Below are 27,367 nucleotides of genomic sequence, written 5' to 3' on the forward strand. Positions count from 1 at the left end.
GCGTTTTCTGCTCTTTGGTATTCCGCAGCTCCAAACATACCGATTCTACATCATCCAGGCCAATGTCTTTCCTTAATATTGCATTAATTTCCTCTTTAACCAGAAATGCCACCCCACCTCCTTTTCCTCTCTGTCTATCCTTCCTGAATGTTGAATACCTCTGGATGTTGAGTTCCCAGCCTTGGTCACCCTGGAGCCATGTCTCTGTGATGCCAATTACATCATATCCATTAACTGCTATCTGCGCAGTTAATTCGTCCACCTTATTCCGAATACTCCTCGCATTGAGGCACAGAGCCTTCAGGCTTGTCTTTTTAACACACCTTGCCCCTTTAGAATTTTGCTGTAATGTGGCCCTTTTTGTTTTTTGCTTTTGGGTTCTCTGCCCTCCACTTTTACTATTCTCCTTTCTATCTTTTGCCTCTGTCTCCCTCTTGTTTCCCTCTGCCTCCCTGCATAGGTTCCCATCCCCCTGCCATGAGTTTAACTCCCCCGCAAACAGCACCAGCAAACACTCCCCCGAGGACATTGGTTCTGGTCCTGCCCAGGTGCAGACCGTCCGGTTTGTACTGGTCCCACCTCCTCCAGAACCGGTTCCAATGCCCCAGGAATTTGAATCCCTCCCTTCTGCACCACTGCTCAAGCCACGTATTTATCTGAGCTATCCTGCGTTTCCTACTCTGACTAGCACGTGGCACTGGTAGCAATCCTGAGATTACTACTTTTGAGGTCCTGCTTTTTAATTTAGCTCCTAGCTTCCAAAATTCGTCTCATATGACCTCATTCCGTTTTTTTACCTATATCTTTGGTACCTATGTGCACCACGACAACTGGCTGTTCACCCTCCCTTTTCAGAATGTCCTGCACCCACTCCGAGACATCCTTGACCCTTGCACCAGGGAGGCAACATACTATCCTGGAGTCTTGGTTGTTGCCGCAGAAACGCCTATCTATTCCCCTTACAATTCAATCCCCTATCACTATTTCTCTCCCACTCTTTTTCCTGCCCTCCTGTGCAGCAGAGCCACCCATGGTACCATGAACTTGGCTGCTGCTGCCCTCCCCTGATGAGTCCATTCTAAACTAGTTGCTCTATAAAAATAGGAGCAACTCAGGCTGAAACTTGACCCCATAGTGCTAGATTTTACACTTTTGTGCAGATCTCCCAAAAATGGGCATTATTTCCGGTGTGAGTGGTAAAAATGGGTTTTCAGACGGCCGGTTTGTCGCCCATTCTCAAAGCCCCTGGTCTCCATTTTGTAAATTGGGCGTTACCGCAAGCAATATGAAATGGGCGTTAGCCTTAAATCTCTCTGACCTTCTGCCATAAAGTGTCGCCGTCCTTAGCAACAGCATGGCAAAGTTAAATTTCTGCGATTCAGGAGGTCAAGGGTCATCATGACATGCACATAAGAAGAGACAGAGAGAGAGGGAGCTGCGAGAGAGTGAAGGCATTTGTGGGTGTGGTGTTGCTGCTTTGGGAGGAAGGAGGGAGAGTTTAGAGCTTTAGAGCAAATTGGGAAAAAAAATAGCTGTTACCAGCCACATACTTGCCTAAATTTGGTGCCTACAATGGAGGGAGAGGAGAAGGCGACACAGCATGCTGTGGAGACTGACACTGGCGAGAGCAGTGAGGTGGGAGAGGAGCACATTGGAGGGTGCAAAAGAGCCAGGAGGTTCTCGGACGAGGTAAATGCCTCCCTCCTGCAGGAGGTCAAATTACGTGGAGGTGATTTGACACAGGGATGGCGTGGGAAGCCCACCCCAAAGGCCTACCAGAGGATATGGACCGAGATAGCAGAGGTGGTCTCGTCGGCTACCAACGAGGTGCGTGAGGGCAACCAATGCCGCAAAAGATGGAACGACCTGTGAGATCCGCAAGAGTAAGCATTACATTTATTAACATGTACTTATGTATTTAAATAATTTGATTTGTAAAAGTCATGAGTGACTATCATCAGATGTGAGGTCTTGCACTTTTACCAGGAATGTTGTAATCAAAGCCTGCATTCACAGTGTACGTCTTTAAGTAAAGAATGATAATTATCATAATGATCATGTTTATCTCTGTCGGTTATGTGCTATATCAGTGTCTGTGACAGTACCGAGCAATGATATCATGCAATGATCTTATGCCATGTCGTTCTGTCACCTTTTACAGAAGAAGCTATCGATGATGAGGTCCATGCAGAGGCGAACAGGTGGGGGGCCACCAGCCTCCAGTGACAACGCTGACATGGAGGAGCGGGTGCGCGCCCTCTTGGGAAAGCACACCCAGGTGACCACGCAAGCAGCTGCAGACTCTGAAGTGATGCCACTAGAGTAAAGTATACACCATTGCGTGATGTAAATTCAAGAGATGGCACACCCACTCATATCCAATCAATAATAGATGGTTTCAAAAATTGTCCTATAAATAATGCTGGCCAAATGAAAATCATTGCAATGCAGAATGTGTTGATAGTCATGAAATGTGATGTCTGCGATGATTTTGATAGCGGTGGTGCTTTTGTTGTGCATATGCTGTGTGTAGCGCTGGACTCACCTTGTGACCCTAGCACCCCCTTCTCCTCTAATAACCTCATTTGTGTTTTGCAGCTCAGCCAGCAGTGTGGCCCCAGGCAAGGCCACAGAGGCCAGAAGGTGGGGGCGCGGGGCAGGACTCGCCAGACGATCCTACATCTGGTGCTGAGGAGCACCGATTCTCGCCCGTCAATCCGCTGGGCCTGTTCTCTATGATGAGAGCGTGGACTTCGAGGAACCTGCATCGCCACGCTCCAGAAGGCATTCCACCCCAAGGCCATCTAGTACTCTTTTGGCCATTCCCCCCTCCACTCTGGAGGTACCAGGCCCAAGCACCTCGCCACAGGGCACCCCATTTGTCCCCAGGATGGCGCTGACCCCGCGGAGGCCTCGTGGATGCGGCAGGTTTGGTCCACGAGCGCCACATGAGAGCGGAGAGATGGTACAATTGTCCAGAGGGACTGTAAACATTGGTGAGCAGATCCTCGATGCATTAGGGGGAATATCCCGATAGCTGGCCACCATGACTGAGTACGTTCTGCGGATGGCAGAGGCCCTGGAGGCGATAGCCAGGAACAATGCTGGCACAGGCCTCCCAGTGATCCTGGAGCGCGGCATTCCACCCCGAGGTTGCGCACCACCAGTAGCAATGACACATGAGAGGCAGGACCAAGATACTGCTTCTGGATCCAAGAATGTTCCTACCTCGGCACACCCCGCATCCATACCCATGCAACCATCGCCTCTGCCTTCATCCCTCTCCAATGAGGCACCGCCTGAGGAGCTCTTCGGCCAGGCGGCATGGAGCGAGGAGGGGAATGGGTAGGCATGGGGAGAAGAAGGGGAGGGGGGAAGGAAAGTGAGGTGCATGTCTGCAGGTGATGACTGTGTTGTATCGCCATCTCGGTGTATGCAATATGCTGTAATGTATGGGGGCTGGGGACCACCCTACTGCTTTGCATATGTATTCTGTGTTGCTAGACATGTTAGCCATTTGATTGATGTCAATGGTCAAAAATGTGGGGTGGGGGTGGGGTGGTTTTGCCCATGATACTTATGATTTCAGACCAATGGTCGTATAAAATGTATTTTATTTAACATAACCTTGTTGCACATTGTCTCAGATAGCTGGACCATTACACACTGATGATTCCTTAACATGAAAGGGTTAAATAAAACCAAACTTGAATAAACTTAAACTTTAACTTGCACCAAGGTGATGCCCATCATTGATTTCTGAGCTGCACACACACAGCAGTGTGTCAGCTTTGTCAATTACAGCAACATTCTTTCAGGCAAATCGCTCATTTATGAGCTCCTGATGTAAGAGTCTTGCAGCTATGTAGCCACCATGGGCTCTTTCCACGGTCTGGAGTGGGGCGTGGGCATGGATGCATAGTCAGCCTCATTGTCTGGCCCTAGCTCAGCGTCCAGACCCTCGTTGTCCTCTTCCTCTCTCTCCTGAGGTGGACCATCAGTCCCTTCTGGTAATTTTTGTCTTCTACTGATAGCCAGATTGTGCAGCATGGAGCACATGACCATGAATTTAGCTACTTTCTCAGTGTTGTATTGTAGCTCCCCTCCTGAGTGGTCTAGGCATCTGAAGCGCTGCTTAAGCACAGTTATTGTTTTCTGGGCGCATTACATGTGTCTCTGTGGCTCTGGTTGTATCGCTTCTCGGCCTCGGTGTGGGTGTCATACAGGGGGATTATCAGCCAGATGGCAAGGCCATATCATTTGTCACCAAGCATCCGGCATTGTCCTTGTGGCTGACTCTTAAACATGTCAGAGACAGCGCTCTCACACAGGATGTGAGCCTCATCGAAGCTGCCTGGTCATTTGGCATTCACTTCCAATCATATCTGGTTGTGCTCAGATGAATACGTGGCTTGAGCAGTGGTGCAGAAGGGAGAGATTCAAATTCCTGGGGCATTGGAACCGGTTCTGGGGGAGGTGGGACCAGTACAAACCGGATGGTCTGCACATGGGCAGGACCGGAACCAATGTTTGCTAGTGCTGTGGGGGAGGAGTTAAAGTAATATGGCAGGGGGATGGGAACCAATGCAGGGAAACAGAGGGAAACAAAATGGAGACAGAAGCAAAAGGCAGAAAGGAGATTAGTAAAAGTGGAGGGCAGAGAAACCCAAGGCAAAAAACAATAAGGGTCACTGTACAGCAAAATTCTAAAGGGTCAAAGTGTCATAAAAAGGCAAGCATGAAAGCTCAGTGCCTCAATGCAAGGAGTATTCGGAACCCAGGAGAGGGCTCTGAGCTAGTTAGAGTGGGTGAGAGCTCAGATGAAGAGGACCCCAAGAAAGAATGCAAAAGGCAGGAGGCAACAGAGCAGAGTAGCACTGGGGTAAGTATAAACCACCAAGGTGATAGGAAGGGACAATATGTATGAATATAAAGGTGCTGCAGGCGGGGTCAAAACTAAAAATTGTGGTTTAAAAACTAGTATTAAAACACTCTACCTAAACGCACGCAGCATTCGAAATAAAGTAAATGAGTTGACGACACAAATCATTACAAATGGGTATGATTTGGTGGCCATTACAGAAACGTGGTTGCAGGGTGGCCAAAACTGGTAATTAAACATACAGGGGTATCTGACAATTCGGAAAGATAGACAAGAAGGGAAAGGAGATGGGGTAGCTCTGTTAATAAAGGATGATATCAGGGCAGTTGTGAGAGATGATATTGGCTCTAATGAACAAAATATTGAATCATTGTGGATGGAGATTAGAGATAGTAAGGGGAAAAAGTCACTGGTGGGCGTAGTTTAAAGGCCCCTAAATAATAACTTCATGGTGGGGCGGACAATAATCAAGGGAATAATGGAGGCATGTGAAAAAGGAACGGCAGTAAACATGGGGGATTTTAACCTACATTTTGATTGGTCAAATCAAATAGCACGGGGTAGCCTTGAGGAGGAACTCATAGAATGCATACGGGATTGTTTCTTAGAACAGTATGTTGCAGAACCTACAAGGGAGCAAGCTATCTTAGATCTGGTCCTGTGTAATGAGACAGGAATAATAAACGATCTCCGAGTAAAAGATCCTCTCAACAGTATGGTTGAATTTGTAACACAGATTGAGGGTGAGGAAGTAGTGTCTCAAACGAGCGTACTATGCTTAAACAAAGGGGACTACAGTGGGATGAGGGCAGAGTTGGCTAAAGTAGACTGGAAACACAGACTAAAAGGTGGCACAATTGAGGAACAGTGGAGGACTTTTAAGGAGCTCCTTCAAAATGCTCAACAAAAATATATTCCAGTGAAAAAGGGCAGTAAGAGAAGGGATAACCAGCCGTGGATAACCAAGGAAATAAAGGAGAGTATCAAATTAAAAACCAATGCGTATAAGGTGGCCAAGGTTAGTGGGAAACTAGAAGATTGGGAAAATTTTAAACGACAGCAAAGAATGACTAAGAAAGTAATAAAGAAAGGAAAGATAGATTACGAAAGTAAACTTGCGCAAAACATAAAAACAGATTGTAAAAGCTTTTACCGATATATAAAACGGAAATGAGTGACTAAAGTAAATGTTGGTCCCTTAGAAGATGAGAAGGGGAATTTAATAATGGGAAATGTGGAAATGGCTGAGACCTTAAACAATTATTTTGCTTCGGTCTTCACAGTGGAAGACACAAAAAACATGCCAAAAATTGCTGGTCACGGGAATGTGGGAAGGGAGGACCTTGAGATAATCACTATCACTAGGAGGGTAGTCCTGGATAGGCTAATGTGACTCAAGGTGGACAAGTTCCCTGGTCCTGATGAAATGCATCCCAGGGTATTAAAAGAGATGGCGGAAGTTATAGCAGATGCATTCGTTGTAATCTACCAAGATTCTCTGGACTCTGGGGAGGTACCAGCGGATTGGAAAGCAACTAATGTAATGCCACTGTTTAAAAAGGGGGCAGACAAAAGGCAGGTTACTTTCGGCCGGTTAGTTTAACATCCATAGTGGGGAAAATGCTTGAAGCTATCATTAAGGAAGAAATAGCGGGACATCCAGATAGGAATAGTGCAATCAAGCAGATGCAACAGGCATTCATGAAGGGGAAATCATGTTTAACAAATTTACTGGAATTCTTTGAGGATATAAAGAACATGGTGGATAGAGGTGTACCGATGGATGTGATGTATTTAGATTTCCAAAAGGCATTCGATATGGTGCCACACAAAAGGTTACTGCAGAAGATAAAGGTACGCGGAGTCGGAGGAAATGTATTAGCATGGATAGAGAATTGGCTGGCTAAAAGAAAGCAGAGAGTCGGGATAAATGGGTCCTTTTCGGGTTGGAAATCGGTGGTTAGTGGTGTGCCACAAGGATTGGTGCTGGGACCATAACTGTTTACAATATACATAGATGACTTCGAATAGGGGACAGAGTGTAGTGTGACAAAATTTGCAGATGACACAAAGATTAGTGGGAAATCCAGTTTTGTAGAGGACACAGAGAGGCTGCAAAGAGATTTAGATAGGTTAAGCGAATGGGCTAAGCTTTGGCAGATGGAATACAATGTTGGAAAATGTGAGATCATCCACCTTGGAAAAAAAACAGTAAAAGGGAATATTATTTGAATGGGGAGAAATTACAACATGCTGTGGTGCAGAGGGACCTGGGGGTCCTTGTGCATGAATCCCAAAAAGTTAGTTTGCAGGTGCAGCAGGTAATCAGGAAGGCGAATGGAATATTGGCCTTCATTGCGAGAGGGATGGAGTACAAAAGCAAGGAGGTCCTGCTGCAACTGTACAGGGTATTGGTGAGGCCGCACCTGGAGTACTGTGTGCAGTTTTGGTCACCTTACTTAAGGAAGGATATACTCGCTTTGGAGGGGGTGCAGAGACGATTCACTAGACTGATTCCGGAGATGAGGGGGTTACCTTATGATGATAGATTGAGTAGACTGGGTCTTTACTCGTTGGAGTTCAGAAGGATGAGGGGTGATCTTATAGAAACATTTAAAATAATGAAAGGGATAGACAAGATCGAGGCAGAGAGGTTGTTTCCACTGGTCGGGGAGACTAGAACTAGGGGGCACAGCCTCAAAATGATCTTGTTGAATGGCGCAGCAGGCTCGAGGAGCTAGTTGGCCTACTCCTGTTCCTAATTCTTATGTTCTTATGTTCTTATGAAAGTTGGCATGCATGTGCAGCAGGCGGTGAAGAAGGCAAATGGCATGTTGGCCTTCATAGATAGGGGATTTGAGTATAGGAGCAGGGAGGTCTTACTGCAATTGTACAGGGCCTTGGTGGGGCCTCACCTGGAATATTGTGTTCAGTTTTGTTCTCCTAATCTGAGGAAGGACGTTCTTGCTATTGAGGGAGTGCAGCCAAGGTTCACCAGACTGATTCCAGGGATGGCTGGACTGACATATGAGTAGAGACTGGATCAACTGTGCCTTTATACACTGGAGTTTAGAAGGATGAGACGGGATCTCATAGAAACATATAAGATTCTGACGGGACGGGACAAGTTAGATGCAGGAAGAATGTTCCCGATGTTGGGGAAGTCCAGAACCAGGGGACACAGTCTTAGGATAAGGGTTAGGCCATTTAGGACTGAGATGAGGAGAAACTTCTTCACTCAGAGAGTTGTTAACCTGTGGAATTCCCTGCCGCATTGAGTCATTGATGCCAGTTCATTGGATATATTCAAGACGGAGTTAGATATGGCTCTTACTGCTGAAGGGATCAAGGGGTATGGAGAGAAAGCAGGAAAGGGGTACTGAGGGAATGATCAACCATGATCTTATTGAATGATGGTGCAGGCTCGAAGGGCCGAATGGCCTACTCCTGCACCTATTTTCTATGTTTCTATGTTTCTATGAGTATTTTAGAAATTGCAATTCTCGGCATTTAGTTTGCTCCAATTCTCGTGAGTTAGAACAGTTTCATTTTAGAACAGATTTTTTTTCAAAAGGGGGCGTGTCTGGCCACTTCCACCTGTTTTGCAAGTTTAGACAGCAAAAACCTTCTGCAAACTAACTTAGAATGAAGTAAGTGTAGATTTTTGTACGCTCAGTAAACTTTTGCCTACACTTAGAAAATCAGGCATAGGTTACAAATCAGGCGTAGGGAACGAGGGGTGGGGGAGGGGACGTGGGTTTACCGTAATTAAACACTTCACTTTTACAAATAAAAAGCCATTATCAATAATAAATAAATCAAGAAATAAACCAATAAATCAATCCAAATAAATAGAAAAATAAAAATTTAAATAAAAAATTAAAAGTCACTCAATAAATAAATTATTTCTACTCACCTACTGCAGCACCAGGGAGAAGAGGGCCATGGCGGGGGAGAAGAGTGGGGGGGATAAGAGGGGGGTGGAAGAGAAGAAGATGGGTGGGGGGGGAGAAGAAGATGGAGGGGGAAGAGAGAAGACGGCGAAGAAGCCCCGCACGCAGCTGATGCCAGGCTGCTGCCGCCACCGACGACTTTTCGGGCGGGGCCCGCCCCAGCGAGAGGCCGGGTGGGTGGGCCCCACCGCCGAGGTAAGATGCGCAGGCCACTCGGCTGGGGATAGGACGGACGTCCCTTTGGACTGGGACAGGGTCGTCACCCCGGAGACAGGACGCTGGGAGCTACTGCGCACGCACGCTTGGCTGTCGGCCCTGTTTTTGGCGCAGGGCTGTAGCTCCGCCCCCAGCAGCTTCTGCTGCGCCGCGTCGAGGTGGAATTGGGCCTGCAGCTATCGGAGAATCGCGAGGTAAGTATTCGGCTCAATTTTTGTTCTATATATTAGGCGGGCCTCTCCGATGTGCGCCGTTGCAGCGGGAGCCCGAAACTTGATCCCTATGATTCGAGTGAAGGTTCTCCTTTACAAATATATCGCTTCCTTCTTTCTTCCATCACTGTCCTTTGCTATCGAAACACAGGGGTCAAGTTTCGGCCTGAGTTGCTCCTATTTTTTTGCAGCAACCGGTTTAGAATGGAGTATCTTAGAAATTGCAATTTTCGGCATTTAGTTTGCTCCAGTTCTAGTCAGTTAGAATAGTTTCATTTTAGAACAGATTTTATGTTCAAAAGGGGGCGTGTCCAGCCACTTACGTCTGTTTTGCAAGTTTAGGCAGCGAAAACTTACTCCAAACTAACTTAGAATGGAGTAAGTATAGATTTTTGTATGCTCAGAAAAACCTTGCCTACACTGATAAATCAGGCGTAGGGAACGAAAGATGGGAGGCGCGGGGTGGGGTGGGAAGTTTACAAACATTAAACACTTCACTTTTACAAATAAAGAGCCATCATCAATAATAAATGACAAATAAATCAATAAATCAACCAATAAATCAATCAAACAAAAAATTTAAAATAAAATATAAAAAAAAACTCAATCAATAAATAAAAAATTATATCTACTCACCTACTGCAGCACTGCAAGCACTTGAACAGCGTGCTGGGATGGTCCGTCCCCACAACCCCCCCCCCCCCCCTACCGTCCCCATTGTCTCTCTCTCTGTCTCTGTCAGTATCTCTGTGTTTCTGACAGCGGGTGGGGGGGAGAGAGGGGAGAGGGTTGAGGGGGGTAGAGGGATGGGGGAGAGGGGGAGGGAGGGAGTGAGGAGAGGGGAGGGAGGGGAAGAGGAGGGGGAGAAGAGGGGGGGAGGGGGAGGAAGGAGAGAGGGGGAGAGGAGTTGGGAGGGGAGAAGGGGGGAGAGGAGGGGGGAGGGAGAGAGGGGAGGAGGGAGAGAAGGAGGGAGGGAGGGAGGGAGGCAGATGATGGAGGGGAGAGGAGGGGGAGGGAGGGGAGAGGAGGGAGGGGAGAGGAGGGGGAGAGTAGGTCGGGCCACCGCCACCACCGACACTTCGGGCGGGGCCCGCCCCAAGTGAGATGCCGGGCGGGCGGGCTACACCGACGACGAGGAGGGAGGTGGGGGGTCGGGGTGGGTAGAAGAGTGGGAGGGGGGAGAAGGGGGGTGGAGAAGGGGGGTGGGGAGGGAGCTGAACGGGAGGGAGGTCCAAGTCCCGATCTTCACCCGGTGAGCCCATTCGGCCAGGGCTAGGGTCGGGCCCGTCCAACACAGCCTCGGGGGCCTGGAGCTATTGCACATGCGAGCACACTCTAGCGTGCATGTGCAGGTGTCCCGGCACTATTTTCAGCGCCGGTACCTGGCTCCGCCCCCGACCCCTTGTGCTGCGCCATGCCGAGCACGAAGACATCCTGAGGAGACCGGAGAATCACAAGGTAAGTTTTTGGCGCCCTTTTTCTTCCAGAAAGTCGGCGCACCTTATCGAGATGCAACGTTTTTCCAGAGGGCGGAAACTTGGGCCTATAGAAACATAGAAAATAGGTTCAGGAGTAGGCCATTCAGCCCTTCAAGCCTGCACCGACATTCAATATGATCATGGCTGATCATGCAACTTCAGTACCCCATTCCTGCTTTCTCTCCATACTCTCTGATCCCTTTAGCTGTAAGGGCCACATCTAACTCCCTTTTGAATATATCCAACGAACTGGACTCAACAACTTTCTGTGGTAGAGAATTCCATAGGTTCACAATTCTCTGGGTGAAAAAGTTTCTCTTCATCTCGGTCCTAGATGGCTGACCCCTTATCCTTAGACTGTGACCCCTGGTTCTGGACTTCCCCAACATCGGGAACATTCTTCCTATATCTAACCTGTCTAATCCCATCCGAATTTTTATGCTTCCATGAGATTCCCTCTCATTCTTCTAAATTCCAGTGAATATAAGCGTAGTCGATCCAATCTTTCTACATATGTCAGTCCTGCCATCCCGGGAATCAGTCTGGTGAACCTTCACTGCACTCCCTGAATAAGAATGTCCTTCCTCAGATTAGGAGACCAAAACTTCACACAATACTCAAGGTGTGGTCTCACCAAGGCCCTGTAACACTGCAGCAAGACCTCCCTGCTCCTATACTCAAATCCTCTCGCTATGAAGGCCAACATGCCATTTGCCTTCTTCACCGCCTGCTGTACCTGCATGCTGACTTTCAATGACTGATGTACCATGACACCCAGGTCTCCTTGCACCTCCCCTTTTCCTAATCTGTCACCATTCAGATAATAATCTGCCTTCCTGTTTTTGCCACCATCTCTTAGACAGAGAGAGGGACAGAAATCACTTGTAAATCTCACAGCAGGCAAGTTGTAAAGAAAGAATTTCAAATTTATGTAGAACCTTTCATGTCCTCCTGATGCCTCACAGTGCTTCACAGCCAATAAGTGTAGTCACTGTAGCATTGTAGGGAAACATAGCAGCCAATTTGATGACCAGATATTCTGTTTTGATCGTGTTAGTTGGGGGATGGATGTTGACCAGAACAACAACAAGAACAACTTGTATTTATATAGCGCCTTTAACGTAGTGAAATGTCCCAAGGCGCTTCACAGGAGTATAATGAGATAAAAAGAAACTCCAGAAGAACTTCCCTGCTATTCTTTGCGTCCAACCAAGCAGGGAGATACGGTTTAACTTTTCATCCAAGTGACAGCACCTCTCCCATACTGCACGGAAGTGTCCGCTTAGATTACTTGCTCAAACCTCTGGAACCCACATGTTGCAACTCAGTGGGTTCCAGAGGTTTGAGCAAGTAATCTACCACTGAACAAAGGCTAACCCTTTGAAACATAAGAACATAAAAACATGGAAAAAAGGGACAGAACAGTGAAAAGTAGGAAGGCAGGACAAAGAAGATAAGAATTAAAACATGTATGTATTATACTTGGCAAACCCTTTGGAGCCAAGGTGACATATGCAGTTTGCTGCTTTTAACCATTTTTGATTTTGACATGAGTATATGTGTCGGCTGGATGGATTATGTCTAAAAAATCTCGTGCCTACAAATTGGCCAATGTTGTAAGGTTCTGCAAAACCAACCACGGAGACATGTGGCAGGGAGAATGGGAAGATGCCATGTTTAAAATGACCAACTGCAGTAAACCGCGGAGGATGATGGGACTCTGGCCACCCTATACAGGCAAAATCTCCCCAGTAATACACAAGGCAACACAAAGGGTATCAGTTTGAATAATTAAACAAAAGCCCACAGGTCTGATGCAATCAGTTTGGCCAGCCCAGACAGAGTGGCACCTCTGTCGAGATAGTGAACAATCATCTTTATTCCAGACAGATGGCTGCCATTCACACCCCATGAACGGACTATAAGAAAAGCTGCAAAAACACACAAGGAAGTTGGAGACTGTTGGAGGTTTTGGAAGGTGTGGGAGATTTTGGAGAGAGGGGAGGTTGTGGAAGCAGTTGGAGAGCTTGGAGCTGGCAGCTTGCAGCTTGTATCCAGAGAGAGCTCGCTCTCCCTCTCGCTCTCGCTCCACCAGAGGAAGAAGCAGCAGTTCCTCAGATGAAGTCACCGAGAATGAAAACCAGCAGGCAGTGGCAGTGACTTCCCACAGCTGAGCTGAACAAGGAAACCAACCAGAGGTTGGAGGTTGGAGTCAGCTTTTGAAGCAGTTGGAGTCAGCTTTTCACAGGGCCCTCGCTCTGGGGAAGGTGTGCTTAACTCCAGCAGCTTTTTGCTTAGGAGCCAACTGAAAGGCAAAGAGAAGAAACCGACGCAACATCGAGGAGGAAAACCAAAACGACCAACAACGTAGAACCCACCCCAGAGGGACCCCGAGCTGAAATGAGTGCCCCCCCCCCCCCACAGAACCCCAGAGTTGATAGGATTGTGAGTATAGCACAAACCCCCTCACTGACTCAATTTAGGATAGGAATTGGTAAGAAGGGTGGAAGTGGGAGGTGTGGTTGTGTGTGAGTGGAATGTTTTAACCTCTTATCTTCCCCTTCCCTGTTGCGAGATTTTTTTGTGTTGTTGAGTGAGATTGTGCCATTACTGCTATTTATGACCTCTTCCTATGCCCTCTATCTTGGTGTTTACTATTTTAAATAAACAACATTAGCCATTTTGTACTCTTACCCATTGCCTCATTACTCACCCATCCTCATAAAACGCACGTACAGAACCCCAGGGGAGTGTGGATTCGAACCCACACCCCAAGCTCCCCTTACAATGTTGATGGATGTATTGGACTGAACTACTGTGCATTGAGGGAAACCTTCTTTCCCAGGAACTCAATCAATCAGCTGATTTTCTTGGTATCCGTCTCAGTCCATTATGTATTTTGAACTTGGTAATGAGACCAGGATCAAGACTGGTCTCATTTGGAGATTGAGTTAGTTGCATCATAGCAGGATGCTGTAGAGATAAAAGAGAAGACCCAAAAGTTGGAAATCTAATATTCAGATAGTTCATGTTTCAGGCTGGGAGCTTACATCAGAACCATAATGTAGTCTATATTATAGTGTGCGCTCTCTGATTTACCTTCTATCCATTTTTTACATACTGTTGAATTCTTAATTAGGAATATTTAATCATTTGATCTATTTTAAAAACATTCACCATTATAATTATCAGTCACAGATAAATCACCTTTCCAACTGTATCATTTAAGTTACAATTATCAATTCCTTTTGCATTTAAAAAAATAGGTCTGCATATGATTCATTGCACTGAAATTATAATCCCTGATGAAAATAGCCCTCTCTGTCTCTTATGGAATTGCACTGTAACTATTTTAAACTCTTTGAGACTGCAAAAACTAAATGAAGCGTGAAGGCAACTGGAGCAATGAAGCACAAATTTAGTTCAGATTCCAACCTCTAATGTGATAAAGTGTTATTCTGTTCATTTTGGTTCTGGTACATTTTAGCTTTATTGCAACTAGGTTCAGTGGACTGTGTAATATGTTGGAACAATGCCCTTTTATCTCTCTTACTTGAGCTTAAGAAGTAAGGAATGAGACACTCTTCTCTGGAGCACTGCATATGGTATGATCCGAGACTGACTTTGTTATTTTTAAAATATATTAATGCCCATTTGCAAGGTGATGTAAGGTCACATGGCATCATATTGAGTTGGAGTCACAGATAAATAAGGAATCGGAAGATGGGTTTGCCAATCTTGGCTCATCCGTCCAGAAAAATTAGAATTGCCACCAATCCAACAAATTAGTTCTTAAAATGATTCCATTTATTTTTCTCTCTGATACTAAATGCAGTAAACAATTCCAAAAATTCCGAGCAAGCAGGATAAATACGTTCCCAAAACCAGCGAGGTCAGACTGAAAATAAAATGTTGCTGAATAGATTAGCAAACAGATTAATGGTGAAATAAAAAGGAAAAATGGGCTGTACAGGTCCTAAAGGGAGAAAGGTGCAGAGGTTCACTGGGCTGAAAATACTGGGAAATGCAGAAATGCATTGAAAGGATGATTGGAGAGACAAAGGGAATCGCGGTGTAAAAGTACAACAGCAAGAGGGAAGTCAGAGAAGAATCAAAAGCCATAAACATTGTAAGCAGGCTTGAAACTGAGATTCAGCATAAAATACTAAATATTCTGAATAAACGCTTTTTCCAAGGATTCACAAGGGAATGAATACATGAGCAACAGGCTCGCTCCAAACAGATGACTTTATTATAAATGAGATGGAATTCCTGGGCTAATCAGGCTCAAACAAATGAATCTCCAAGGATCGATGGTATTTATCCCTGAGGGCTGAGATACTGGGGAAGAGAGTTGTGAGGCATTGAAATTGGACACTGGTGAGATACCAGAAGATTGGAAACAGGCACAGATATTCACAGTCAACAGCAGACCAATTAGACTTGCTTCTATTCCATATAAAATAATGGAATCGGTTGTCGGAAGTGAAATTAAGGATTAGCTGCACAAGAAAGACCAATAAACAGCAGTCAACATGGATTTGAAAGGAAATGATCCTGCCCAAAGACCCTCTCTCCATCTTTGAGATAGTGACAACCCAGGTGGGTATGGGAAGCCCTGTGACATTGTACACCTCGACTTTCGAAAAGCTTTTGATAAAGTTCCACATGAAAGGCTATTAATTAACACAGTGGTGAGAATGTGGAACTCGCTGCCATGTAGAGTGGTTGAGGTGAATAGCATAGATGCATTTAAGAGCTAGCTCGATAAATACATGAAGGCGAAAGGAATAGCATATGTTGATGGGGTGAGATGAAGTAAGGCGGGAGGAGGCTCGTGTGGAGCATAAACACTGGCATAGACCTGTTGAACTGAATGGCCTCTTTCTGAGCTGTAAAATGCTATAACATTCTATGTAAATTCAAAGCCGCGGTGATTGAGGGTGAACCTGGGGAGTGGAGAAGAAGCTGGCTGAAGGATAGAAAATGTGTCCTCGTTAGCGGAGTGGGGGGAAACTGCTGAGTGAACTGACCTGGGGTTCGGTGTTGGGACCACTACAATGCTTCCTCTAAATATTACCATGGAGGCCGTGGCCTGATTATTTAAATGTGCGGTACCTTTAAATTTGCAGCATGGCCGCACACGCGCAGTACCTTTATTGGGACAACTTATGAGCTGACTGCGCGGTACCGTCACTGGTTGCTGCACGCCTGCACACCCGCGCAGCTTACAGGGAACATCGGACCACCACTGTTTCTAATTTACAAAAATGACCTGGATTCAGATGCAAAGTGGTCAAATTTGCAGGATCCAAAACAGATGGGGCAGTGAAGTTGGAGGAGGCAGCTCAGAAATTACAGAAGAGTTTGATGAAATCTATAAGTAGGCAGATAAACGGCGGATGATACGTAAAGCACACAAATATAAGGTAACGCACACAAGGAAAAGAAACGACACTTGTACTGGAGCTGAAAGAGATGCAAGAATCTTGGTGGACTTGATGTTCCGTATTGATTGTTGATGGCTGCTCTACATGTCCAAAGCCAATGGGATGTTGAACTGGATAGCCAAAATCGTAAATACAAGTCCGAGGAAGTCGCGACCAAACTCTATAGTTATCTACGAGCTGAATCCATTTCTGATCACTGAGGTGCAAGGAAGACAATCAAGTTGTCGAAATAAACAGCAACTACAATTTTTTTTGCTATCCAGTACTACTTTAAGCTTTACAATCAGAAAATCTAATCAGAGAATATTTGAATATACAGACTTTATAAATCCAAATAAGCTCGGGCATATGTTGTGTCATGCGGCAGTCACAAATACATAGAGGCAGGTGCAGTTAGTTGTGCACAATTAGTAATACATCAAGTTGGGTTAGGATTTCAAAATACTGCGGATGCTGGAAATCTGAAATACAAACAGAAAATGCTGGAAACACTCAACAGGTCAGGCAGCATCTGTGGAGAGAGAAGGAGAGTTGGCGGTTCAAGCCAATGGACCTTCAATCAGAACCATTGGGTTAAGATTTCTGCTTGGCAGGTGTCTTCCAATTTAAATTGAGTTGAAATCAAGACAAAGGAAAGAGGATGAAGATCTTCTCTTTCCCATTTTAATGTATCAGGGCACTGTCTCCTCACTTAAGTTTAAACTCAGGCTAAATGAAGGCCTTCCTATTCTGAAGAGAAACTGGGCAGTGCCTTTAAATTTTTCAGTTTTGATTATTCCATTATGGCAGGTAGGAGGTTTGGTAGGGCCGAAAGATTATCTCCTCAGATGGGATGGGAGCTAGGTTGTAGGGGTAGAGCACTGCTTACTGGGACTTATATTCCAATATGACCCAGAGAAAGGTGTTGTGGTGAGGGTGGAATCACCACCTGTGGTAGCTCTTGACCATTTTGAAAACTACAGCAGCACGTCAACTCCAAACTTCAACCTGTAAGAGGATAGTTTATTCTATGGCACAGCAGAAATGTATAAGGCAGCACCAGTAGAGAGAGAGAAACAGAGTTAACGTTGCAGGTCGATGACCCTTCGTCCGGCGTGGAAAAAGTTAGAGATGTAACAGGTTTTTAAGCAAGTGCAGGGGCAGGGAAAGGGGGGAGGGTAGGAAAGAACAAAAGGGAAGGTCAGTGGTAGGGTGGAACACAGAAGAGATTCGGAGACAAAAGGGGTGATGGTGCAAGGCAAAAGGTAATGGGGCAAGTTAAGAAACAAAAGGTGTCTAGATGAGGTTTAAATGGAAATGGCAGAATCATCATCATAAGCAGTCCCTTGAAATGAGGATGACTTGCTTCCGTGCCAAAAAAAAGGACGAGTTCACAGATGTTTCGAATGAAGAATCCGAACTACATCCTTAAGGGTGGAAGATGCCTGTGCTTGGATTTTTTTAACGTGTGGTGACCGTTGCACACAAGCCAACACATGGGCTTGACAGAGCTAGGTCTTGGTCCAGTGGCAAGGATTACCCAAGACAACGAGAGACCTCACAACTGGTGAGTGGGCAAATGCATGACAGATGCAGTACAATGTGGATAAATGTGAGGTTATCCACTTTGGGAGTAAAAACACGAAGGCAGAATGTTATCTGAATGGCGGCAGATTAGGAAAAGGGGAGGTACAGCGAGACCTGGGTGTCATGGTTCATCAGTCATTGAAAGTTGGCATGCAGGTACAGCAGGCGGTGAAGAAGGCAAATGGTATGTTGGCCTTCATAGATAGGGGATTTGAGTAGAGAAGCAGGGAGGTCTTACTGCAGTTGTACAGGGCCTTGGTGAGGCCTCACCTGGAATATTGTGTTCAGTTTTGGTCTCCTAATCTGAGGAAGGACGTTCTTGCTATTGAGGGAGTGCAGCGAAGGTTCACCAGACTGATTCCCAGGATGGCTGGACTGACATATGAGGAGAGATTGGATCAACTGGACCTTTATTCACTGGAGTTTAGAAGGATGAGAGGGGATCGCATAGAAACATATAAGATTCTGACGGGACTGGACAGGTTAGATGCGGGTAGAATGTTCCCGATGTTGGGGAATTCCAGAACCAGGGGACACAGTCTGAGGATAAGGGTTAGGCCATTTAGGACTGAGATGAGGAGAAACATTTTCATTCAGAGAGTTGTTAACCTGTGGAATTCCCTGCCGCAGAGAGTTGTTGATGCCAGTTCATTGGATATATTCAAGAGGGAGTTATATATGGCCCTTACGGCTAAGGGGATCAAGGGGTATGGAGAGAAAGCGGGAAAGGGGTACTGAGGGAATGATCAGCCATGATATTATTGAATGGTGGTGCAGGCTCGAAGGGCCGAATGGCCTACTCGTGCACCTATGTTTCTATGTTTCTATGTTTGTTCTGCTGCATGGACCTAGTGCGCACACACATCGCAGTGTGGGCTGGCCTGTGCTGCCCCTGGGCCCCTGGCCCTGAACTCACGCCTCCCCTGGGCCCCGATCACATCCTTCTATAGTCTCTCACAGCTCCTTCGCACCGATCGCGCCATTCCTGCTGTGTCTGCCCATGCTCCAATCACCGACCTGGATCTTGCTGATGTCACTCTTCGCTGTTGTCGCAGCTCGCGCTGTACCTTGTAGTGGCCTCCACGCTGCTCCTGCGCCTCCGCTCGCCACTCCTCTTATGGCCCTGACCTGCTGCTGATGGTCTCCCGCAGGTCGGGGCCTCCACGCTGCAAGGATGTAAAGCGCCTAATCGAAAGATGAGGTGCTGTTCCTCGAGCTTACGTTGAGCTTCGTTGGAACAGTGTAAGAGGCCAAGGACAGAGAGGTCAGAGTGGGAGTGGAGCGGAGAATTAAAGTGACAGGCGACCGGAAGCTTGGGGTCACGCTTATAGATTGAACAAAGTGGTCACCCAATCTGTCTCCCCAATGTGGAGGAGACAGCATTGTGAGCAGCGAACACAGTAGACTAAATTGAAAGAGGTACAAGTAAATCACTGTTTCAGCTGGAAGGAGTGTTTGGGGTCCTGCTCAGAGGGAATGGAGGAGGTAAAAGGGCAGGTGTTGCATCTATGTTCTTTCGAAATGTCTGAATAAATGTTTTTTCTATACATTTCCATGTTTTCTCCAGTATGTATTTTTATATGGTGTGGTACTTTGTGTGTATTTTATATGGGTTCTGGAGACGGTGTTGAACCTTGTCGACGAGGTCTGCCCTTGCTGATAATAGGCTCCCGAGGTATGGAAAGTGGTCCACGTTGTCGAGGGCCGCGCCGTGGATCTTGATGACTGGGGGGCAGTGCTGTGTGGCGGGGTCAGGTTGACGGAGGACCTTTGTCATACGGATGTTTAGTGTAAGGCCCATGCTTTCGTATGCCTCAGCGAAGATGTTGACTATGATTTGGAGTTCAGTCTCTGAATGTACGCAGACGCAGGCGTCGTCCAACTACTGCAGCTTGCCTGAGGAAGAGAGTGTTCGAAGATCAGGCCCTCAAATCTGGCACCAAGTGTTATATATGTGTAAACCTGTATATGCCTTGTATAGCCACCAGAGGGCTCATCCCTTGGAGTCCCAAGGGATCCCACAATCCCTTGGGAGCAATGGTACTTAAGGAGGCCTCACAGGTTGGAGAGGCACTCTGGAGACCTGCAATAAAAGACTAAGGTCGCACTTTACTTTGAGCTCACAGTATCTACTCAGACTCTTTATTCATACATAACAACTGGCGACGAGATATAGATGACAAACCCAACAATGCAGAGAACAGTGGGCATCCTGGAGAAATTTTCGGAGGGAGATGATTGGGAAACCTTTGTGGAACGACTCAACCAAGACTTCGTGGCCAACGAGCTGGAAGGAAAAGCGAATGCTGCCAAATGAAGGGCGATTCGCCTCACCGTCTGCGGGGCACCAACATATGGCTCATGAAAAATCTGCTTGCTCCAGCGAAACCTAGAGAGAAATCGTATGATGATTTGTGCGCACTGGTCCGGGAGTATCTGAACCCGAAGGAAAGTGTTCTGATGGCGAGGTACCGGTTCTACACCTAAAAAAGGTCTGAATGCCAGGAAGTGGTGAGTTATGTCGCCGAGCTAAGATGTCTTGCAGGATATTGTGAATTTGAAGGACATTTGGAGCACATGCTCAGAGACATTTTCGTGCTTGGCATTGGCCATGAAGTGATACTTCGCAAACTTTTGACTGTAGAGATCCCAACCTTGAGTAAAGCCACAGCGAAAGCCCAGGCGTTCATTGCCACCAGTGACAATACTAAGCAAATCTCTCAGCACACAAGTGCTGCTACAATTACAGTGAACAAAGTGATGTTGTTTTCAAATCGCAATGTACAGGGCAGGCCCCACATGCCTGCAGCTGCACGTCCACAGATGTCTCAGAGTCCACCATCAAGGGTGATGAATGCAAGGCCATTAACACCTTGTTGGCACTGCGGGGGTGATCATCGATTCCATTCATGCCGCTTCAAAGGGTATGTTTGCAAGGGCTGTGGAACAATGGGACACCTCCAACATATGTGCAGGTGAACAGCGTCGGGTGTGTATTGCAACAAGCTAATGAATCTAGGAAATTGCAACCGGTTGCTTATGCATCCAGAAGTCTGTCTAAGGCTGAGAAAGCCTACAGCATGATTGAAAAAGAAGCGTTAGCGTGTGTTTATGCATCAATATCTATTTGGGCTCAAATTTGAATTGGAAACTGATCATAAGCCACTGATATCCCTTTTTTCCGAAAGTAAGGAGATAAATGCGAATGCATCGGCCCGCATCCAGAGATAGCCGCTCATGTTGTCCGCATACAACTACGCCATCCGCCACAGGCCAGGCACAGAAAACTGTGCCGGTGCTCTCAGTAGGCTGCCATTGCCCAGCATAGGGGTGGAAATGGCACATCCCGCAGATTTAGTCATGGTTATGGAAGCATTCGAGAGTGAGCAATCACCCGTCATAGCCCGACAGATTAGAACCTGGACGAGCCAGGACACCTTACTGTCCCTAGTTAAAAATTGTATGCTTCATGGGAGCTGGGCCAATGTCCCATTAGAAATGTAGGAAGAGATGAAGTCGTGCGAGCGGCGCAAAGATGAAATGTCTGTACAGGCAGACTACCTTCTGTGGGGTAATTGGGTAATGATCCCCAAGAAGGGCAGGGACACTTTCATCTGTGATCTCCACAGTACTCACCCAGGCATTGTAATGATGAAAGCGATAGCCAGATCCCACGTGCGGTGGCCTGGTATCGATGCGGACTAAGAGTCCTGTGTGCACAAATGTAACACATGCTCGCAGTTAAGCAATGCACCCAGGGAGGTGTCACTAAGTTTATGGTCTTGGCCCTCCAAACCGTGGTCCAGGGTCCACGTCGACTATGCAGGCCCGTTTTTGGGTAAAATGTTCCTAGTGGTTGTAGATGCGTACTCTAAATGGATTGAATGTGAGATAATGTTGGCAAGCATGTCCGCTGCCACCACTGAAAGCCTGCGGCCATGTTTGCCATGCATAGCCTGCCTGACTTCCTTGTGAGCGACAATGGGCCATGTTTCACAAGTGCTGCGTTCAAAGAGTTCATGACCCATAACGGGATCAAACATGTTACATCTGCTCCGCTCAAACCAGCATCCAATGGTCAGGCAGAGAGAGTAGTGCAAACCATCAAGCAGAGCTTGAAGAGGGTAACTGAAGGCTCACTGCAGACTCGCCTATCCCGAGTCCTGCTTAGCTACCACACGAGACCCCACTCGCTCACTGGGATTCCACCCGCTGAACTGCTCATGAAAAGGGCACTTAAGACAAAGCTCTCGTTAGTCCACCCTGATCTACATGAACAGGTCGAGAGCAGGCGGCTTCAACAAAGTACATATCATGATAGTGCAAATGTGTCACGCGAAATTGAAATCAATGATCCTGTATTTGTGTTGAACTATGGACAAGGTCCCAAGTGGCTTATCAGCACTGTGGTGGCCAAAGAGGGGAGTCGGGTGTTTCGGGTCAAACTTTCAAATGGACTCACCCATTGGAAACACTGGGACCAAATCAAACTCAGATTTACGGACTATCCAGAGCAACCCACATTGGACCCTACTGTCTTTGACCCCCCCAACACACACACCAGTGGCAACCGACACCGCGGTTGACCACGAAGCAGAACCCATCACCCACAGCAGCCCAGCAGGATTCACCACACCAGGCAGCCCAGCAAGGCCAGCTGCACAGCAGCCCAGCGAGGGCCCAACAAATGATTCACCAAAACCAGCATTTGCACCGAGACGATCAACCAGGGAAAGAAAGGCCCGAGATCGACTCACCTTGTAAGTAGTTACACTGTTGACTTTGGGGGGAATGTTATTATATATGTAAACTTGTATATACCTTGTAGAGCCACCAGAGAGCTCATCTCCTGGAGTCCCAAGGGATCCCACAATCCCTTGGGAGCACAGATACTTAAGGAGGCCTCACAGGCTGGAGAGGCACTCTGGAGACCTGCAATAAAAGACTAAGGTCACACTTTACTTTGAGCTCACAGTATCTAGTCAGACTCTTTATTCATACATAACACCAAGCTCATGGTCTACAGGGCTGTAGTGATACCCTCCCTCCTGTATAGCACAGAGACGTGGACCATATACAGTAGACACCTCAAATCGCTGGACAAATACCACCAACGATGTCTCCGCAAGATCCTGCAAATCCCCTGGGAGGAGAGACGCACCAACGTTAGCATCCGCCATCAGGCCAACATCCCCAGTATCGAAGCACTGACCACACTCGACCAGCTCTGTTGGGCGGGCCACATTGTTCACATGCTTGACACAAGACTTTCAAAGCAAGTGCTCTACTCGGAACTCCTACATGGCAAGCGAGGCCATGGTGGGGAGAAGAAACGTTTCAGGACACCCTCAAAGCTTCCTTGATAACATCCCCACCGACACCTGGAAGTCCCTGGCCAAAGACTGCCCTAAGTGGAGGAAGGGCATCCAGGAGAGTGCTGAGCACCTCGAGTCTCATCGCCGAGAGCATGCAGAAATCAAGCACAGGCAGCGGAAGGAGCATGTGACAAACCAGTCTTCCCACCCACTTTTTCCTTCAACGACTGTCTGTCCCACCTGTGACAGAGACTGTAATATCCGTATTGTATAGTCACCTAAGAACTCAATTTTAGAGTGGAAGCAAGTCTTCCTCGATTCTGAGGGACTGCCTATGATGATGATGATAATATGGGCACATTTCTCCTCATCTCTCCTGAAGACTTTCACTCTTGTCACATCCTTTCATGAACATCATTTCACCTTATGCAATCTTGTGTAAAATGGGTGAGGCCAGTGAGTTTCAAGCCAGTGCTTTTCAGGCCAATGAGTTTCAGGCAGACTATTCCACCGTGGAGACATCATAGTCAAGCTCAATCCTGTTTCCACACAGACAGATTTTTCAGCAGATGTCACCAAGCTAGCAGTTCAGGAACAGGAGGCATGACTAATTTAATTTCCTCCTTTCCTAGCCCAAGGCTTCTGGGGCTGTTTGTGACATCCCCTCACTAAATGTGAAACTTACGCTATTTTATTTTTCCTCTCTATATTAAAAGAGATACCAGAAATATTCTTTCAAAAGATAGCCTAGCAATCAGATGTGGTAGAGGATGTAAGGCAGGGGATTGGAGGAGAAAATTAAAGTTGTTGTTGCTTTCCTGGATGACCTTGGATTAAGAGAAAGATTTAGCTGTAGAGGGGGAGTGCTTGAAATGGTCAAAAAGAAAAAAAGACTTGCATTTATATAGTGCCTTTCACAACCGCAGGATGTCCTAAAGTGCTTTGCAGTTATGAAATATTTTTGAAGTGTAACCACTGTTGTAATGTAGGAAACACAGCAACCAATTTACACACAGCAAGCTCTCATGGACAGCAATGTGATAATGACCAGCTAATCTGTTTTTTAGTAATGTTGATTGAGGGATATATATTGACACCTGTTCTTCTTCACTATAGCAACATGGGGTTTTTCACATCCATCTGAGAGAGCAGACAAGGTCTTGATTTCACATCTCATCTGAAAGATGGTACTGGAACATCAGACCAGATTTTATGCTCAAGTCCCTGGAGTGGGACTTGAACCTACAACCTTCTGACTCAGAGGTGAGAGCGCTACCAACTGAACCATGGCTGACGCCTCAATCTAGACCTAACAGGGAGCAGCCAGAAGTGTGGGACCGTTAATATGTAATTAGGTACTTTGTCTGTTGCCTATGCACTTGAATCTGTGGAGGAGATGATTGCACCGTAGGTAGAAGACCATCTGTGGATCTGAAGTGCACAAGAGTAAGGCAAATTGATGAAAATGTCAGGCCAGGAGAGGGAACTTGGTGTTGGCGGCCATTAGTGAGGGTTTCGGAAAGTTTTGTTTCCAGGTTTAAAATGATGGTGGAGGGGATGAGAAGGACCAGAGGGGTAAAGAACTAATTGCAAATAGCTCGTCTAGTGTGCAAGTTGGTTGTTTGTGGATGAGGTAATGTTTGTGGATGGTGAGGTTGAGGGAAGGGAGTTATCAGGAGAGTGGACAGGGTATGTTGAGGTGTAGTTTAAAGTTTCCAAAGATGAAGACAAAAACTGAGTGAAATATTTTGGTAAGAAAAGCTATGAAGATCCTAAGGCATGATGGATGATTAAGATTTTAGAGGTGGGAAGACTGGCCTAAAATGAGAAGTTCTTCTACGTAAAATTCCATTGCCTAAAAATTCCCCATCTTAGCACTACCTGTTTGTCCTTGTCATCCTTTTCTTGGATGTGTGAAATGAGGAATACATGTGGGTGGTGCTGTGGTGATGAAAGGGCAGGAAAGCAAGATGTGCATGCCAGAAGGAGAATAACTTATGAGGATACCAGCATCTTGTATCCTTTCAGCCCCACAGCTAGCCAAAGGTTCAACCATGCCCCTGCCAAGAATGGCCTGCACCATCTCCTCCAAGGGGGTTGACGTGAAGCTACGAATGGAAGATGTGCCTCGTGTTTGGTACAGATTGTTGGTAGGTGAGTGATTTAGGGATGGGAGTTGTGCATTAAGCATTGTGTGAGGCTACTGATGCAGTTGGTAGGAGATGATTTTTAAAGATGCATTCACTGACCTTGGCCATTGGTCTGAGGTCATGCAGCTTCTTTGGGCACTGAAGTCAGATCGTGGAGGCGACCTGGTTCTCCCATCCTTCTTTCTGGAGGGCCTCCTGGTCCCTGTGGTTAGAGGACCTCTCTTGCACTGTTTGACCCCCTGCACAAAGCTGGAGTGCTGCATATGAGACCTTGGGTGACCCTTCCCTGGCTTAATGAGCCATTTGTGTTAGCGCTGAAGCACTTTTCCCATTTTTTTTTAGGTGCGGAAGGCAATTCAGCTTTAAGAGCTGAAGACTCGTATTTGGGAATTCATTTTAATGTTATCATTTTTTGAGAAGGTAGTTGAGCTGTAAGTGCTAAAACTGCCTATTTTTTCATTTCAGAAGGCAGTTCCCCTTTAAAAGGCCGTACTGCTTTCTGAAATGACAGTCTCACTTTAAAATCTGTAATGGCATGATGGCCATGCTACATTGGGGCCTCCTGCTGGGACGAATGCCACCAGGATGGTATTGCACTGCATTAACGTTAGTTAGCCACCAGTGCCAACTTACCGGTCCTGCCAGCGTCCAAAGTTTTTAGCATTGTCGAATTTTAGCCTATATGTTTTCTACAGGGAGAAACCGTTTGCTTCTTTGACATTAGTGCCAATGCTGGAAACTAGCCAGTGATGATTTCACGGTATATGTATACAGAGCAACACTAAACCCAGCTACAGCTTGTGTCATACTTTGGCCATGCATGAGGGCAGGCAGATTCACTTTTCAGGTTGACACTGCTGACAGTCCTGTAGTGTAGTTTTAGCACTTTACTTTGCTGCATTTGTACTTTTTTAATCTTATAAAGAGGCTTCTCTAGCCTGACCATACTAGTTCTTACAAAACATTGACTTATCTTTCTTCAGATGAGGACTGACTTACATTTTGTGCTTTCATTTTAGATTTTCATTTTTTTCTTGTCAAAACCTGTTCCGGCTTCAACATTATGTCAGTGCAGCACTCTTTTTGCTGGAGGGCCTAATTCAAAGGCAGCCTACACAGATGGATGAAAAGCTTTTCCTGACATCTGTTGAGGGTCCAGAATGAAATATCTGGATAGCCTTATTCTAGGTCACAATAGACCTGAGCCTGAATCCCCAAAATGTGTTTGAATTTAAAACAGTACACACATAGCTTGCATGTTGCTGAAACTGAGAGCGTAAAGTCCATTTCCAATTTGGCCAATATACTAATTGTATTTTATTCATTCACAGGATGTGGGCTTTATGGGCAAGGCCAGCATTTATTGCCCATCCCTAACTGCCCTTGAGCTACCACCTTGAACTGCTGCAGTCCATGTGGTGAAGGTAGTCCCACAGTACTGTTAGGTAAGGCCTTCCAGGAGTTTGACCTAGCGGAAAGCCATGAATATTGATTAATTTCTTTAAATTACTTGTTTACTCCCTATAATTTTATCTGAGAGCTAGCCTTTCAAGCTGTTCCTAATCCCTACCAGTTGCAATAACACAGAATTGCACCAACACATTTTTTTTTCCCTCTATACTAGTGTCAGCTGTGACACAGTTTGTAGCACCCTTGTCTCTGAGTCAGAAGGTTGTGGGTTCAAGTCTCACATCCAGAGACTTGAGCACAAAAATCTAGGCTGACACTCTAGTGCAATACTGAGAGAGTGCTACACTGTCAGAGGTATTGTCTTTCAGATGGAATGTTAAACTGAGGCCCTGTCTGCTCTCTTAGATGGATGTAACTATTTTGAAGAAGAGTAGTGGAATTATTCCTGGTGTTGTGGCCAATATTTATCCCTCAATCAGCATCATTAAAACAGATTTTTAGGTCATTATCACATTGCTGTTTGTGGGACCTTGCTGTGTGCAAATTGGCTGCCGCGTTTCTGATATTACAACAGTGACTGCACTTCAAAAAATAACTCAGTGACTGTAAAGCGCTTTGAGACGTCTGATAGTCATGAAAGGTGCTATAAATTTTGTTTTGGAACAGTCTAGTATTAAAACACCTACTTTACATGCTTATAAATATAAGTCTTTTTTTCTTTAACTAAATCAATGA

At 46.2% G+C, this 27,367-nt stretch overlaps 1 pseudogene; it reads left to right on the top strand.

Moving 5' to 3' along the window:
* Positions 1–2,236: 2,236 nt before the first annotated feature.
* Positions 2,237–27,367, top strand: part of LOC139271011 (uncharacterized) — an 88,204-nt pseudogene continuing 63,073 nt past the window's right edge.

This window comes from Pristiophorus japonicus, chromosome 1 (assembly GCF_044704955.1).
Source record: "Pristiophorus japonicus isolate sPriJap1 chromosome 1, sPriJap1.hap1, whole genome shotgun sequence".
NCBI classification, from domain to species: domain Eukaryota; kingdom Metazoa; phylum Chordata; class Chondrichthyes; family Pristiophoridae; genus Pristiophorus; species Pristiophorus japonicus.